This window comes from Patiria miniata, unplaced genomic scaffold, assembly GCF_015706575.1.
Source record: "Patiria miniata isolate m_02_andy unplaced genomic scaffold, ASM1570657v1 HiC_scaffold_17, whole genome shotgun sequence".
Classification (NCBI taxonomy): Eukaryota; Metazoa; Echinodermata; class Asteroidea; order Valvatida; family Asterinidae; genus Patiria; species Patiria miniata.
The window spans coordinates 138,411-154,447 of record NW_024037055.1 but is presented as its reverse complement, the minus strand read 5'-3'; the positions used below and the strand labels follow the sequence as shown (position 1 = coordinate 154,447).

The 16,037-nt window shown below is 39.9% G+C and overlaps 1 long non-coding RNA gene across 1 annotated transcript; it reads left to right on the top strand.

Annotated features, from left to right (window-relative positions):
• The first annotated feature begins 1,152 nt into the window (after positions 1–1,152).
• LOC119723306 lies at positions 1,153–10,112 on the top strand. Its single transcript, XR_005270530.1, has 2 exons — positions 1,153–3,572; positions 9,630–10,112. It is a non-coding gene; the product is annotated as an uncharacterized LOC119723306 (long non-coding RNA).
• The last annotated feature ends 5,925 nt before the right edge of the window (positions 10,113–16,037 follow it).

Below are 16,037 nucleotides of genomic sequence, written 5' to 3'. Positions count from 1 at the left end.
ATATAAAGACCGGTTTCAAAGAACAAGCGAAAAAATGGCCCCTGAACCAACATTGATCCAGCCCCATGGAAGGCCATAATGATTGGCCAAATTTACAACAGTCATACGGCAGCTTGTAACAATACAGCACTGCACATACGCTTCAACCACCTTCGCGTGAGACTGACGCGCGGGTACGCAACACGGTCGCTATGGGTGCGCGCGCGTAAGGAAGTTTTGAAACAACATCGTACAGCACTGCAGTATATACTGAGGATGTTTACAACGAATGAGCGTAGATCTACGATTTATTTTCTTAAAACACTTCGCCCATCGACATATTTACCTTTCCTAAACCAAGCATCTTTGTAATTCTGGACACAAGGAATGTGTAAACGAAATTTCAGCTTCCTCCACCAGGTAACAATATAAAAACATTGTTGTAATTTGTTTCGCTACGGCAGTCCAAACCCCTCGACGCCGTACGCGTACGCAATGAAGACATGTCCAGCGCAGCCTGGGCCCGGCTGTGGTGTATTGTTGATGAACCCTAACATGGCGCGGCCCCTAACGTGGCGCACTTTGATTTTTCGCCTGTAGGCGCCTAGCTAGAGAAAAAGTTTAACTGAAATTTCACAGAAAGTGAAATTTTATGAAGTTCTAAACACTCCCGTTCATAATTACGAGTTAATTTACCCGCTACAAAGTTAAAAGAAAAATTAATTTTGGCGTGATTTTCCGATTTTATTTTCAAGTGCAAAGTGAAACCTTTGAAAATGTGTATGGTATTGATATTAATGAATGCAGTATTTTTTTTGTGTAGTAGTATTTGCTTTATATTTTCAAGGTTGCCCCAAACCCAGCCTTAAAACATTACTTGAAATCTGAAAGTATTAATTCCTTTTTATTCATACGAAATAATTAAAATGGAAATACTTTTAGCTTTTAGCAAATGCTTTCCAGTAAATTTTTTTTTTTTCATTTTTTAAATGTGAAACTGCATGTTGTCTCGTTAAGATCGTAACAGTTTAATTAAAATGAAATCATGTTTTCGTTACTCACGCCATGCTCGCGCTGCGACGAATTGATTCTGTTTTTACCCCAGACACCGCATACAAAAACAATTGCAAATGTAACGCACAGGCAGGCACCAGACTACTCCTAATTTGCATACGTGTTCAAAAATCTTGCACATGCAATCCAATACCAGGGTGAGAGAGCAGGTAGATGTGGGCGCGTACTGCCCGACACCCTGGGGACGAGGTTGACTAAGTACCTATCCACCGAGGGGTGCATATTGCCATTGATGAACACATTATTACTATTACTCATAAATATTCATCAGGCAACCACGACATTTCATTGGTCCATTCCAGCAACTCAACTGTGTGAAAGTTTTTACTATTTCCCCCGCGTCTTCGTACTCGCGCGTGGCGTGTAAAAACCATGGAGGTACTATCACACCTGGGTCGCAGCCTGAGATTTGTTCCAGTACTGTGATATATATTTACCAACGATGCACGCGCTTTAGTAGCGTACCGTGGAGATCACCAGTGAGGACAGCTGTGCTAGTCTGTAACGGCGTACATCAAAATGGCGACCGGTGGTGCTCGCTCTGCGATTTTAACCGGGGAGGAACACAATAATAACAAATCCAGTGTTCCAGTGAGCAAAAACATGTGGTTCTGGATCTGGTTCTGGTGGAATACTGCATAATCTTTCCAGCAGGGATGTAATATGCAGGCGCGAGGTGACTATTTATGAAATGGGCCCCTCCGATAATGTCATCTATGTTAAGAGATTGAAGTTTCAAATGGGAATGGACAAATGAAATTCCGCAGCTGCCTGATCAATATTTTTGAGGTAAAGTCAACAAATATATCATGTGTTAGCGGAGGAAATAGTGAAAACAAATGATCCCCAATCCCAGTTGGGAGATAATATAGAAATATGGAATGCTTTCGAGTGGTGTAGTAAAATACTAGACTCCCGAGGATCACCATTTTAAAAATAGAATGCTCCACGGATCACCGAGGGAGGTTAGTTTTACTTCACCACGAGATAAAGCATTCAATATTTGTTTTATAACACTTCACCCACAGACTCTGCTTGATTTTAATATTTAAAGTTATTTCAATCTGATCACAGTTTAAAAATAATTTAAATATAATATTTCCCTTTCCCCATGGACCGGCGCGCGCAGACGTATAGTACGTTTTGCCAATCAAGCTCTATCTGTGGTTGACTGACGCGTTATAATCCCAACCATCCAACACTTCGGGATCATAAGTTTTCAATATTTTCCCACAACACCATGTTGTATTTGTATAACATTAGTCAGTTGGCATGTGGTCGTATCGTGAGCCGACTGGTCCAAAGCATCAAACAACTTGGTAGATAGACTCTTATAGCCTTAGAGAAGATATTTACCTGAAATTAATTTGGGACGGGTGCCTTGTTTGCACTTACCTTGTAATATATTTATTCCCATATTTGGGTATATTTTTATTTTATCAAATTTTTGAAAAGTGTATTTTGGAGATTCTACTTACTGAAAGGTCCAGTCCATCATAATCTGTGCATTTTGTTCTTTCCAAGCAACAAAAGTCCTCAAAATCTAAAGAAAGGTGATGAACAACTTGACTGACGATAATTTCACAGGGGGTTTAGTTCCCTTACTATTTTTCAACCAAGTATGTTTTTCAACAATTATTACGTCAGTTGGTTTCGATATGTGTAAATGATGTTATTAAAGCCAAATAAACATGTTCCAAAGCATATGAGCGACCGAATGATTACGAGGACATAGATTGTGCGCAATAACTTTGTCCTTAGAAATCAAGTATAGTCTTTCCAAACCACAGCATTGATGAGCATCAAATTCATAAAGTTACTTACTGGCACCGTTATCCTAACAAAAAACTGATAACATCTTGATATTTATAGCCCCCCCCCCCCGAAACAAGATAAATAAATTGGGCGTAAAATTATGCAAAGGGTTGCTTTAAGTGGAGGGGGGGGGACCTGAACAAAATCAAGGAATCCCAAAAATAAAGATCATTGTTGTTTAAAGTGATTCTGTCCTAGTCAAAACGTTTTCTTACAAATAATTTTGTGAATTTCCTTGAACTTGTCCAAGTCTCCCCCTTTAGGCAACCCTTCACCTACTTCCCAACCCCCCCCCCCCCCCCAATTTACGGACACCTCATTTTCTATGTTTTTGCTATCTGGGCTAAATATCACAATGTTATCATTTTTTTTTCCATACAGTTTTTATGGGTACCATCTTGATAATTTGACGCTCTAACTATTGACGTTTTACAAGTTTCAAACCAGCTGTGATGTGCACGGTGCATTTGAGATATTTGTTGTTGTTGCAGACCTTTTCATACATTACCGTCAATTCCACTAACTGTCAAACAACGTATACTGTATTATCCAACGCTAGAAAAAAATTTTTGTGAGTGTTGTGTGTATTTTAACCACTATTTTTTTTCTAAAAGGGAATTCATTCATTTAATCTTCTCAGGGTTTTTCGATCAGCGGCCATCTTCTTGACAGTCCCATCGTTTTGTTTCATCTTCAAATTACAGGTGAGTTGATTAATCACATTTGTAAACCAACAATATTCAGAGGGAGCTAAATGTTTTTAAATTTTTTTTATTTGTTCCAGAATGTCACCAAGAATCACACAGAAGGGAAAAGTAAACATTTATTTGAGTTTTAAACCTTTAAACAATTTTCATGTTACAGTTTAGACCGATTACTTTTCTTACACCATTCAAATCTGAACTGTGTTATTATTCCTGCAAAACTATGTGAACATTAGTTTACATTGTCTTCGTTTATCAAACCTGAAATTGATGAGTCTTGTTGCCATTAGAAATAATGTGGCGGATGGGAATTTGCCTGTGTTTTCTCCCCCAAAAAAGTCTTTGTGTGGTTTTCGCCCCTCCTGTAATCAGCGAATTATGAATTTTATTTTTTTTTTATTGCACATTCTCTATGTTCACTGTGTGTGCCTGATCAGCGATGTTGTTCAATACAAACTGCAGTTGAAAGATGTAAGATTACAAAAGGTGTGAGAATCAAGCTTGACGCAGTTGGCTTCTCTCGCGTGCGGCTGCGGTGCAGTGTGTTGCTAAGTTGTTCCTTTGTTTGACACGCGCACCATAGTGTTCGAATATTGTTTTTATTTGTAGTTTGAGTGTACGCAAGGAAACAGTTTTTCTACCGTTGTAACCATTTAAACCGTTTTTAGCCGTTTTACTGTTTGGGTCAATAAATTACCGAATACACGGCTTGGAATCTTTTTTCAATGGTATTGCGGAACGCGACAGAATCTGTGAGAAATCGTCGTACACTCATCAGTAAGGAACATCTTAGAAAATGATAAGTAGAAAAACTGTTATGAACACTGTTAGGCAGTTTGATATCGGTACAAAGACCGTTAGATACGTCACTTTAGAAGTTCGTAAACATGGATAGACGGTTGAAATACCGATACCGACTCTAGATATAACTGCTTAGAATAGAGTTGTTAGCTATTCATAACAGTTACCGACTTTCAACATTTGGGTGAAACGTTACGTAATCCTCCTTTTAATGATGGCATTCAAATGGCGCGTGATTTCTATATTGTGACATTGAAGTGGCGATCCTTCTCGCACGCACAGAGCGATTTCTTTTACAAAGAAAACATCCTCTTCAGCGCTGACTGACTTCAATAGGCCCATACTAATTTGCATGTGACAGTTGCAGACATACAGTCACCCCTTGACTGTTATGTGAAACTGTTGTACAACTGTTAGACCGGACTGTTGCGTTTAAAGCAATCAAATTGCACTAAAGAACAGTCGTTGTAAGTTGCCACGAAAAGGTCTCCGAGTCCACTGAGGCGATCCATCAATTATCCCCATTGCATTGCCTTCTGGGAGTAGTGGTCTCGGCATTCGGCCATCTCATATGCCTTCGATAAATCAAGGGGGCTGAAAGGGCAGCAATCTCGAAATAATATTGCATATATAATCTTCATTTTCACCGAACATTTACAAAATAATAGCAGATGAAGGATATAAACATATTTTTTTATATTTAATTTTTTTTTTTTAACATTTTTAAACATTATTCATCAATGGCAGTTTCAAAGCTTCAAGAGCTTCATTGAACTGGGCTCAAATGTGAGCAAAAACTTTTTCACGAAGAAACACTCTCCTAGTTTGAGCGCTCTCCTAGTTTGAGCTTCGTTTCCACGAAGTAAACACTCACCTAGTCTTGTGATACATTGAAACGTTCTACTTATGAAAAAAAATATAGTTTCGCACCTTTTTTGGTTTTACAAACTATCACTCACCCTTTTCTCTTATTTCTTGTTAATTTGATATACAAACGAGTGAAAACCAGCAAATTCAATACATCAATTGTCCACAACGAGAAACCCAACTGAAAATACTATGCAGTTTTGACGCAAAGTGTTGTTTTCGAAAACGTTCAACTTTAATGCCGTTTACTCCGATTGCTAGTTTTTACTGGTATGAACATGAGTGTTACTTCGTGGTGTCACTTACGAAATAACAACAGATTGTTGATTGGGGAAATAGTTCTCCTCGCCTTCCTTGGATTATAACTTCCCTCGAATCATCAAATATTGTGAGAAAATCTTCACGGGTAACTCCAGTCAAAGTAAACAATAGACGAAGGTGTTCAAGTTAATCATTAAAAACATCTCTTCCTTTTCTCCGGTTCATAAATGAACAGAGCACTGTAAATGTCCCCAAAATTATCTTCACACAACGCGAGAGAGATAATTTGATAAGTCTGCTTGTCTTGTAAAGCAAGGCCAGTATAGCTGCGTCATCCATATATATTTGCCTTGAGCTCAATGATTAACAATTGTTTAATGGCCCAGTATCGGCTCTGTGTGATTTGCTATTGTCATGATTGAGGTAAGCGTGCTACTGTTACGTCATATGCTGTATCAGATTTCACCCAGTGCTCTGTTCGGAACATTTTATAAACCGAGACAAGGAAAGAGATGGTTTTAAATGATTTATGTACTTTAACACACTGATCTATTTTTACTTTGACTGGAGTGTCTTTCTGGGCTGTTTATTGATCACTTTTCACACTTCAAAACAGAAATCATTTTACTCACATTTATATTTTTAAAAAATAAAAACAAGTATTGCTATCAGTTCACATTGGAATCTTAGTGGTGAAAAAAAGGCTTGAATGCCTCATACAGGCATAACCGCTTATGAAACTAATTAAAGGATTGAAGAACTTTAATCCTCCAACAATTAACCATACCCCCTTTTTTGACAAGGTTTTCAAAGCCGAGTGACCCACAGGATTGCTGGGGTTGCTGTTTAGAAGGCCGATCCTCCGTAATGATCACCACTTCAATGACACAATAGAAATCACGCGCCATTTGAATGCAATCATTAAAAGGAGGATTACGTAACGTTTCACCCAACTGTTGGAAGTCGGTAACAGTTACGAATAGCCAACAACTCTATTAGAAATAGTCAAGACACATACGCACAGGAAGATAACAATGGATGACAAAACTAGTATTTTGGGGTTATCACGAATAACATCGAGTTCCATTCGGGCGAAGGCTGCAGAAAAACGAGCAGAGCTTCTCTGTAGACAAGGACACCTGAAACCAAAACAAGATCTAGAAGACCTGACGTTACAACAACAACAACAACAGGAAGAGCGAAGATTGAAAAGAGATACAGAGAATTTCAACCTTGAATTTGAGATCAAATTAGCCGATGCTGGATTAAGAGCAATGTGAAGAGGATGAAGACAAGAAAGTTAGATTCAGTCTGCCCGAAAATTGTTAGTAGGCTCAGGGACTATTGAAAGGCATCATCCTCGCAGTGTACATCGTTGGCGAAAATGATATCCAGATGCCATGGTTTGTCGCCACAAGAAGAAACAACGCAAGAAAGTCGGATGGCCAAACAAGACTCGCCAATTGATAAGACAAGACAAGAAATATGGCATCACATCGGGAGCCCGAGCACGATTCCTAGATATCCATGAAGGAAACGTCAAAGCTCAAAAGGGGTCATAACGGCACGGCTCTACAGATGCCCGACAACCGCCAACTGGCTGAAAAAAGAGCTGGATATCTGTAGAGAAGGTTTATAAAAGACCTGGAGTTCAAAGAGAAGTACGTGAAAGGAATGGAAGAAACGATTACGAAAGGCTACGCGGAGAAAGTGCCAGAGAGTCAGATAGATGGAAATGATGGCAAGATGTGGTTTATCTTACCATGGAGTTTACCAACCACTTAAGCAAAGGACTTGCTACCAGATTTGATCAATGGACTCATTGGCGTGCTGGTGAGATTTCGTCAAAAACAAGTTGCAACATTTAAGTGCCGACATTGAAGCAATGTTCTACCAAGTGAAGGTCAGAATCGAAGACAGAGATCAATTAAGACTCGTTCGTTGGCCAGGCGGTGACTTATCCTGTAGATTTATCTATCTATCTACGATCCATTAGGATTGATAAGCCCTGATAAGCATGCAAAGATATTGCTCCAAGACCTATGCAGACAGAAAGTGAGTTGGGATTCACAAACTGACGAAGATCGTTTAAGAGGATGGAACCAGTGGCCTGCTGACCTCCCAAAATTGGACATCTCCAGTGCACATCTCCACGACTGCAGTTTGTAACTTCTTAAGCGAGAGTTGCCCCACTGCAGGAATAATTGATACCAACACTCGAACTAACTACAGCAGCCGTTGCCGTAGACTAGACATACCCGTAGACGAGATTTTCTTGTGGACGGATGTGCTATACATCCAGAATGAAACCGCAAGATACAATAGGTTCGTAGCGAACCGAGTGACAAAACTCAAAACCGTCACGGTGTCAAATCAGAGTAAAATCCAGCAGATTGCTCGAGAGGACTGACCATTGATAAAATCTTCGTCAACGAAAGATGGTTCGGAGGACCAAACATTCATGTGGCAGCAAGGAAGACCAGTGGCCAACAATCCCCACTGAAAAAGCTCCGGAAAGAAATGGTCCCAAAGTGAAGCTTAGCAGCGTATCATCAAATTTATCAGGAGTTCTTTGTCACTCCTAGCTGTATCCTGCCGTAAGATATGGTTAAAGAGGCCAGAAAAGATGCCGTTCACATGCTCTTAGAGTACTACTCCGACTGAGAATGTCTGAGGGAGAGCTGCTGCTTGGTGGTTCAGTGAAAAGAATGTGCTGAAGATCAATAAGGATGCACATATTTCAGGGCATCTCACTACTGAAAAAATTGAAAGGGCCGAGGAAAGTATCCTACAATGTGGAAATCTGAGCGCCTTGAATCCTACCGCCTACTGCAGAGCTTTAAAAAGGGAAGAAATGATGTCAAAGAAGTACTGTCAGACAATGGTACTAATTTCGTTGGTGCGAAATTGAGACGAAGGTTTTGCAACAATGGAAATGCAATGCAATGGAAAGAATTAGTTAATTTTGAACAAAGCACAGCGTTAAATGAAGGTTCAATTGCCCGTATCGAATTTCGGTCGTGTCTGGGAGCGTCAAATACGCACCATTCGAAAGATTTGCTGGCATAACTAAATGAACAACATGTCAGGGAGTGCAGAGATAAGGAGCAGCTCTGAACTCTTATGTGCGAGACAGAGTTTCACTTTCAACAACAGACCACTAACTCATGCTTCAGACGATCGCCATCTCCCGAAATTGATGTGCTCCTCTTCAGACCAAATTATCTTCTAGCACCTCCCAAGCCGTTGTTACTCACAAGGACTTGTATGCAAGAAAACGATTGCGTCAGGTGCAAAATTTAGAAGATCTTTTCTGGAAACGTTGGACAGCAGAATACATACGTCTTATCTGCAATAACGTCAGAAATGGTTCTACCCACAGAAAAACATTAGCTCAGGTGACGTAATTACTTGTAACCGACAACCAAGCGCCTCGAAATTCATGGCCCCTAGGATTGGTCCTGGAAACGTTTCCAGACAGAAATGGTCTAGTGAGAAGTGCAAGAGTTAAGACGAATACCACCGTCCTAGTGAGTCATGTTTATAAACTATGCCAGCTCCTTGAACAAGAAAACATCTCTGCAGTAATTTGGACACTTGAAGAGTCCCTGGCGTCTAATCTGGGGCACCCAAATCGGGTGGGTGTATTCTCCCCTGGACAAATAATTTTCCTCTAAATTGTTAGAACAACTTTAAACCATGTATCAAACCTGATACTTTGGTGTGCCTATTACTTCATGATAACGTCGTCAGGTATCTATTGCAAGTGATATTTTTCTTTAAAAATATAACATAATCTACATTTGTACTGTGTTTGTTATATAAGTCATTCAACGTATCAATTTTTATGAATAATCGTCCCTTTGCCTACTGACTTTCAATGGGGAGAGGTACTTAGCCACTTCAATGGCTTCCGTGATAGTTTTGACTATACAAATGTTCTCCGAAATTTACTGGGGGGGGGCGTCACGTACGTGCCCCTTTGCCAATCTGCTAGATATTTTAATCAACTCTTCTACACAGTTGCACAATTGATAAAAAGAAAACGACCAATAACAAATCATTGGCAGGCATAGTTATGATCGGGCAGGCATTACTAATGATAGTTTTTTTTTCTTTTTTCCCCAGGAGATCGTAAACAAGGTGTGAAAGACATTGGGGTCGTATGTATAAAACCTAGCATTCGCTTTTACCACCCTTTGAAGCATTTACTTGCATTCCGGGAATCTCTGTCTGTCGGTCTTCGATTAACTCCAGAACCGGGCGCTGTATGAAGTGGAAAATCGGCAGTGTGTGTTGCTAAGGACACCAGAATATGCAATGCCCAAGTTTGAAGTTGTTTGGACGGGCGGTTCTCGAAAAAGCTGCAAAAAAAGCGGAAAATTGGCACCAATTTCTCCATATAAAACATTTTAGCCTGTGCAAAGCAAGTGCAAATGGCGCCACTGAGTTGACGTCACAATAACACTACTTGCGTAAAGTTTGGTATACAAAAGAAACGTTTATACCGTACATGTAAAACGTGCGTTTGGAATCTCTGTGTGTCTGTCTGTAACGTCGATCATCTCCATAACCTGGCGCTGTATGAAGTTGAAAATCGGCGGGTATAAATGCTCGGGACCACAGAATGTGCAGTGCCAAATTTGAAGTTGTTTGGATGAGCGGTTTTCGAAAAAGTTGCAAAAATGCAATATTTTCTGAGGCAAACGTGGCAGTATAGCCTAGACCACCTCGCGCTGGCGTCTTTTTCAATTGCAAACGTCATGTCTGAGCTAAGGTGCGCGTGCTCAATGCAATGTGATGCAACAAAGGACTGGTACATCTCATTGAAAGGCGATATAAATTTCTAGAATGGGTTGAATATTACTGGATACCATGTTTCCGTATGTACACGTACGTGAGTGGCTGCATTGGCACATGCATTTTGCAGTCGACTTTAGGCGGTCGACTCGGTAACCTTGACTGTTCATTGGGGGTGAATATCTGTGTAAGGAGATGAGGATACGTACAAAGTGTGCATTCATCTGTAAGTGTACGTTCAACCTGTGAAAACAACACCATTTGAATCGTGTGCGTTTTCTGCCCCTTCCGAAAAGGCACATTTTCAATGGGCTCTACACTTAGTTTGTATGAATGAATTTAAAGCAAATGCTTTTACTGGCAAACATTTGCTTTTGCTTTTACTGGAAAGCAAATGCTTTTTTACTGAAAAGCAAATGCTTTTGCTTTTACTGCAAAGCATTTGCTCAAAAGATTCCCTTTTGTCGCGATCATTCGTCCAAGGAAATTGGTTTGATATTTAAATACAAAAAGCTTCAAACAATTACAGTGATTTGTAAATGTTTGAAATTAAAAGAAATTGAATGTAATTGGCAACATAATAATAATAATAATAATAATAATGGAGTCTTATACAGCGCACGTATCTACCAACAATTAGGTACTCAAGGTGCTGGAAATTATGTCAACTATTAAAGAAAGGTAAATAAAGTTTATGAGAATTATGAGACCCATTATGCTGCGCCGCACATTAAAATCCCAAGCGTTTGTTCACATCAGTGCGCGGGATTTTATAGCATGTTTGACGGCACCCGGTAGAAAGAAATATTATTTTAATGGCAATTTAAACCCGTTGTAAAGTAAAAAAAAAAAAAAAAAGTCTGCCAAAGCACAAATTCAGCAGACTTGTTCCATCTTTTGTTGTTTTGGAAACTGATTTCTTATCTTTTTCCTTGAAAGTCCTTATTTAAATTATTATCTGATTAGGTAATCAGACACTTATACAAATTAATAAGTATACAATAAATTTAGGATATGAGTCAATCAAACTTTGGCATAAATGCTTTAAAAAATGAAGTGAATTGTGATAGGAAACGATTTCATTTGACTTTTTAAATTATGTATGTGTATAACCTGAAGCTGATTTATGTTTATTAGATGTATGTTGGAAATAAATTTTAATGATTAAATATAGGTTTCCCCAGCCAATTTTGCAAAAGAAAGCATGCGAATTCATCTTGATAGTGGCCAATTTGAAGCGAAGTAGTGCCCTGCTGTCATTCCCGTAGTTCTTGTTAGATATCAGGCGTTCAAATTCGTTTATAGACCTGACATTTTCATGTTTACATATCCTAAATTGAAGTTATGTTATTCGGTTTAAGTTGATCATTCAATTTAGCAGTTGGTTTGGTTGAGGATTATTTGCATGAGATTAATGTTTTCGTTTTCATTTCCGTGCATTCTATTTAAGACATATGGCATTCAAAATAAAAGCAATACGATACAAGTCTTTTAATTTCTTTTACCTTTTCGTTATTTCTGCTTTTTCCTTTTTTTTTTTTTTTTTTTTTTTAAGTCTCTATAAGTCAAAATGTAAGAAGTCAAAATGTAAACAATTGAAGACCTCATTGGTTCAACCTTGTTCCCTGATTGATGTTCAAAGTTTGCTGATTTGTTCAACCTCGTTCCCTGAAATTCTAAAAGCATCCCAAGAGTACAATTAGGATGGAAATTTAATAGTCCCTGGGGTAGAAAGGGTTGGATATTAAAAAAAATTCCCTGGGAAGGGGGTTAAATTTTTTTTTTTTTTGGGGTGTTTTAAGAAGAGCAACCGATATTCAAAGTTTGCTGATTTTTTTCAACCTCGTTCCATAGTCCCCCGGGAAGAAGGAGGTTAAACAAAATAGTCCCTTGGAAAAGTTTAATTTAGTTAAATTAAAGAATTGTGATAAGGGATGTACCCTAAAAACTCAGAATCGATTCTGTATTTGACATTTTGTTTTTACTTCAAAGATTTCCTGTAGCTATGTTGACAAGACATAAAGAGGGGAATTCCCTTTTCAAATCCGATTTTTCTGTAGCGAGCCAACCTCACGTGTCATGCGTCACCAAGCTGTCCATAACTTATGCCGTTGAAGGTAATTTGAAATGCGAACATGCAAGACTCGCGTGAACACAGAAGTTGCCCAAACGTTACTTTTTTCCAACACCATTTTCCTCGAAAAATGTATTCGACCGCTCAGACAATCCGCGTCGTCTTTCTCGCGTCGTATTTTCGGAAGGGCGTAGGGTACATAAATAAATTTGGTATAATTGAAAAGCTTCTGAAATGCTATTATTCTCGTGCGTTTATCTCAAAAGCCACAGATGGATTTACTAATTATGCCACAAGCACCTTACAATCTAATACACACCTTGTCGATTTTGTCGAATTTTCGTAACTTTCTCTAAATGTGTGCAACCTCGTTTCCAGAGCGTCTATTGATTTGCTCCTACGGATCACAGCTTTTGGAAAGACCCCAACAGGAGACGAGGATCGACGATTATTATTTTTTTTAAAACGAATTCATAAAACTGGTTCAGCGCAATGAACTAAAGCCTGCTGTAAACCAATCACTTTGTTGACAGGCATATTGGTGTGATCTGTCACTTGGATGTTGTTCCATACCATTTGGATCAGTCTGGCAAAGGTGGTGGTAGTCATCCAGTGATTATTGATCGATAGTAAACAGTGGATTGTGAACCCTCAAATGACGATTATTAGACCAGCGGGCCTACTCGCACTAAACTTAGGCCGTTTTGTATCAGCTGTAAATATTAATATTTTCTTTAGGCTTTCAGATCAAGAATGTAAAATGGCTAGCTAGTAAACGTACGGTTTTACGTGACAGTATTGTCTTGTTACGTAATACCGTACGTTTACTAGCTAGCCATTATAGCTATTTATGCAAGCAGTGATATCCCGCGCGAGGATGCTACCTAATGCGGTGAATGGAAACTGCGAAATGTTGTTGGCCTTCACAGTCTCGAGATATTGAAATGTCTTACTGAAACGGAGGAGGGCTTCGAAGAGGATCCCGTTGTGGTGGTGTTAAGGTCGAGGGGTGCAAACGATTAAGGGACAAACGATTAAACGATGCTTGAGCACGCTTTAATCGGCGGGACTTCTCGGCTTTTAAGACTTTCATATTTGTAAACAGTCCTTAAGAAGGCATTTATTGTCCGCTACGAAAGGAATATCGCAATCAAGACCTTCGTCTTTGATTCTAGCAGTTTTAAGAAGACGAACGTAATGGGACGGCGCGTTGTAGACTCAGCATCTGTGTGTTCCAACTGTTCATGTGTATGAGTTAGATGTATTAAAAAAACAATATCACGCTCCTTTACGCGAAACTTGGACGGTTGAGGTCTTTGTGTTCGGAAAGACGCCTACGAAGCACCACATCTGAGAGGCCTAAATGCGAACTGTCGGCATCTCCTTAAAAGGTTAAACCTTGTAAAATTAAGAAAAACTAGTGCAGGGCCCGTTGAAAATGTGTCTGTTTGGAGGGGGCAGGGAACTGCTCATTCAAACAACGCACACGACATGTTGCTAGCTTTCACAGATTGAACGCTCATTTATAGTTTAAACGCGCACTTTGTACACGTCACCATCCCCTGGCATTGATATTTACCCATACTGGACTATGGTATCATCCTACAGTAAAGGTTGCTCAGTCAGTCGCCTACAGTGATTGTTGCTCAGTCGACGACAAAATGCGTATACCCGTGCAGCCTCTCACATCCTCGTACGCGTACCGTGCTGGCCGTCTAAAATATGTGCTTGTTTGGGAAGTGCAAATTGCTTTGCCGCAGGTATTTGTTGCATGCTTGCAGTGTTTTTGAGAACTGCTCGTGCAAACAACGCAATGCGATTCAATGGTGTTGTTTTCACAGGTTGACACACACTCACGTCAAAGTTTGTGCCAAGTTTGAAATTGTTTGGGCGAGTCGTTCCCAAAAAGGCTGCAAAAAATAGCGCAGATATTACTCACCACTACTGGACAATAGTCGACTGCAAAAATAATGTGCCCGTGCAGCCATCACGTAGGTGTACATACGGTAACATGGTACGCAATGCTATATATTCACTCATACTGGACAATAGTATCGCCCTACAATGCCCGTGCGCGTGCCATAGAGTTATGGCGCGTGCCCGTCTTTTTTTTGCATCGTTGGCGTCATATTGAGCACGCCCGGTTTAGCTCTACATGACGTAAACAATTGAAAAGAACGGCAGTGCGTGGTGTTATGTTCTAAATTATATACTGCCACGCTAGGCTTCAGAAAATACTGCTTTTTTGCAGCTTTCTCGAGAACCCCTCTTCAAACAACTTCAAACTCGACCCTGCACATTCTGTTGTCCCGAGCAGTATGCCTGCCGATTTTCAATTTCATACGGTACCCGGTTCTGGAGATAATCGGCGGACAGACAGACAGACAGACAGAGATTCCTGGAATTATAGTGCAGGGCCAGTCGAAAATGTGCGTGTTCGGAAGGGGCAGTTGAAAACTGCAGCTCGTGCAAACAATGCACATTATTCAATGGTGTGAACACACACTCGCAAGTGAACACACACTCGCAAGTTAAACGCACAAAATGTCGTCACCCCCCCCCCGCCCGGCACTGATATTTACCCCTACTGGACAATATGGTATCGCCCTACAACTGTAGGGCGTAGTTGTAGGGCGATTCCATATTGTATTATTAAGTTGCTCAGTCGATCGCCTACATACAGAACAGTGATGGTTGCTCATACAGAACAGTGATGGTTGCTCAGTTGACTACAAAATGCATGTGCCCGTGCATGCCACTCACGTATATGTACGTACGACATGGTGTGCAGTGCTATCGCCCTACAGTGTGCCGTCCTTTTTGCACTGTTTGCGTCATATTGAGCACGCGCGCTTAAGCTCGAACATGATGTAAACAATTGAAAAGAACCCCCATGATGTGCCCGTCCTTTTTCCATTGTTGCGTCATATAAAATTAAGCACGCGCGCTTTCGCTCGAACATGACGTTAACAATCGAAAAGGACTGCGCGTGTTCTAAGCTATAATCTGCCACGTTGAGGCTCAGAAAATACTGCTTTTTTGCAGCTTTTTTCGAGAACTCCTAGTCCAAACAACTTCAAACTTGACTTGTTCTGGAGATAATCGGCGGATAGACAGACAGACAGTCAGACAGACAGAGATTCCCTGAATTGTAGTATAGATGTTCTCATCTTCAACCTACTCCCCAGGGCCTTTTCTCGAGCCCTGGTTGTGAATAGTAAGAGAGCTAGAAGTTTTAAGAACTCCCGTTTCAAAATCTGGGAACGAGGTTGCATCTCGAAATATTTCTTCAAAACAAAAAGTTCTTAGTATGCTCCAAAAAAACTTTCAATCCTAAAAAAACTTTTAATACTACGGACCGAAACAAAACAAAAATCCGGGCAAAAATTACGATATTTTGTTATCAACCTACTTTTTTCCGACCTTGTAGGAGGGCAGGAAATCTAAAGACAGCAGAGTTTGAAAATTTGGGAACGAGGTTGCATCTCTGAATACTTCTTCAAAACAATGCCTCGATTCAAATCCTGAAAATCTTTGATGAATTTTTCAATTTAAAAAAAAAAAAAACTGGGAAAAAATGGGGCAACGAATTTTTTTCACAAATTTTGATTTGGTTGGGAACTCGTTCACAGGACTTTCTTTGTTTCCAACCTCGTTTCAAA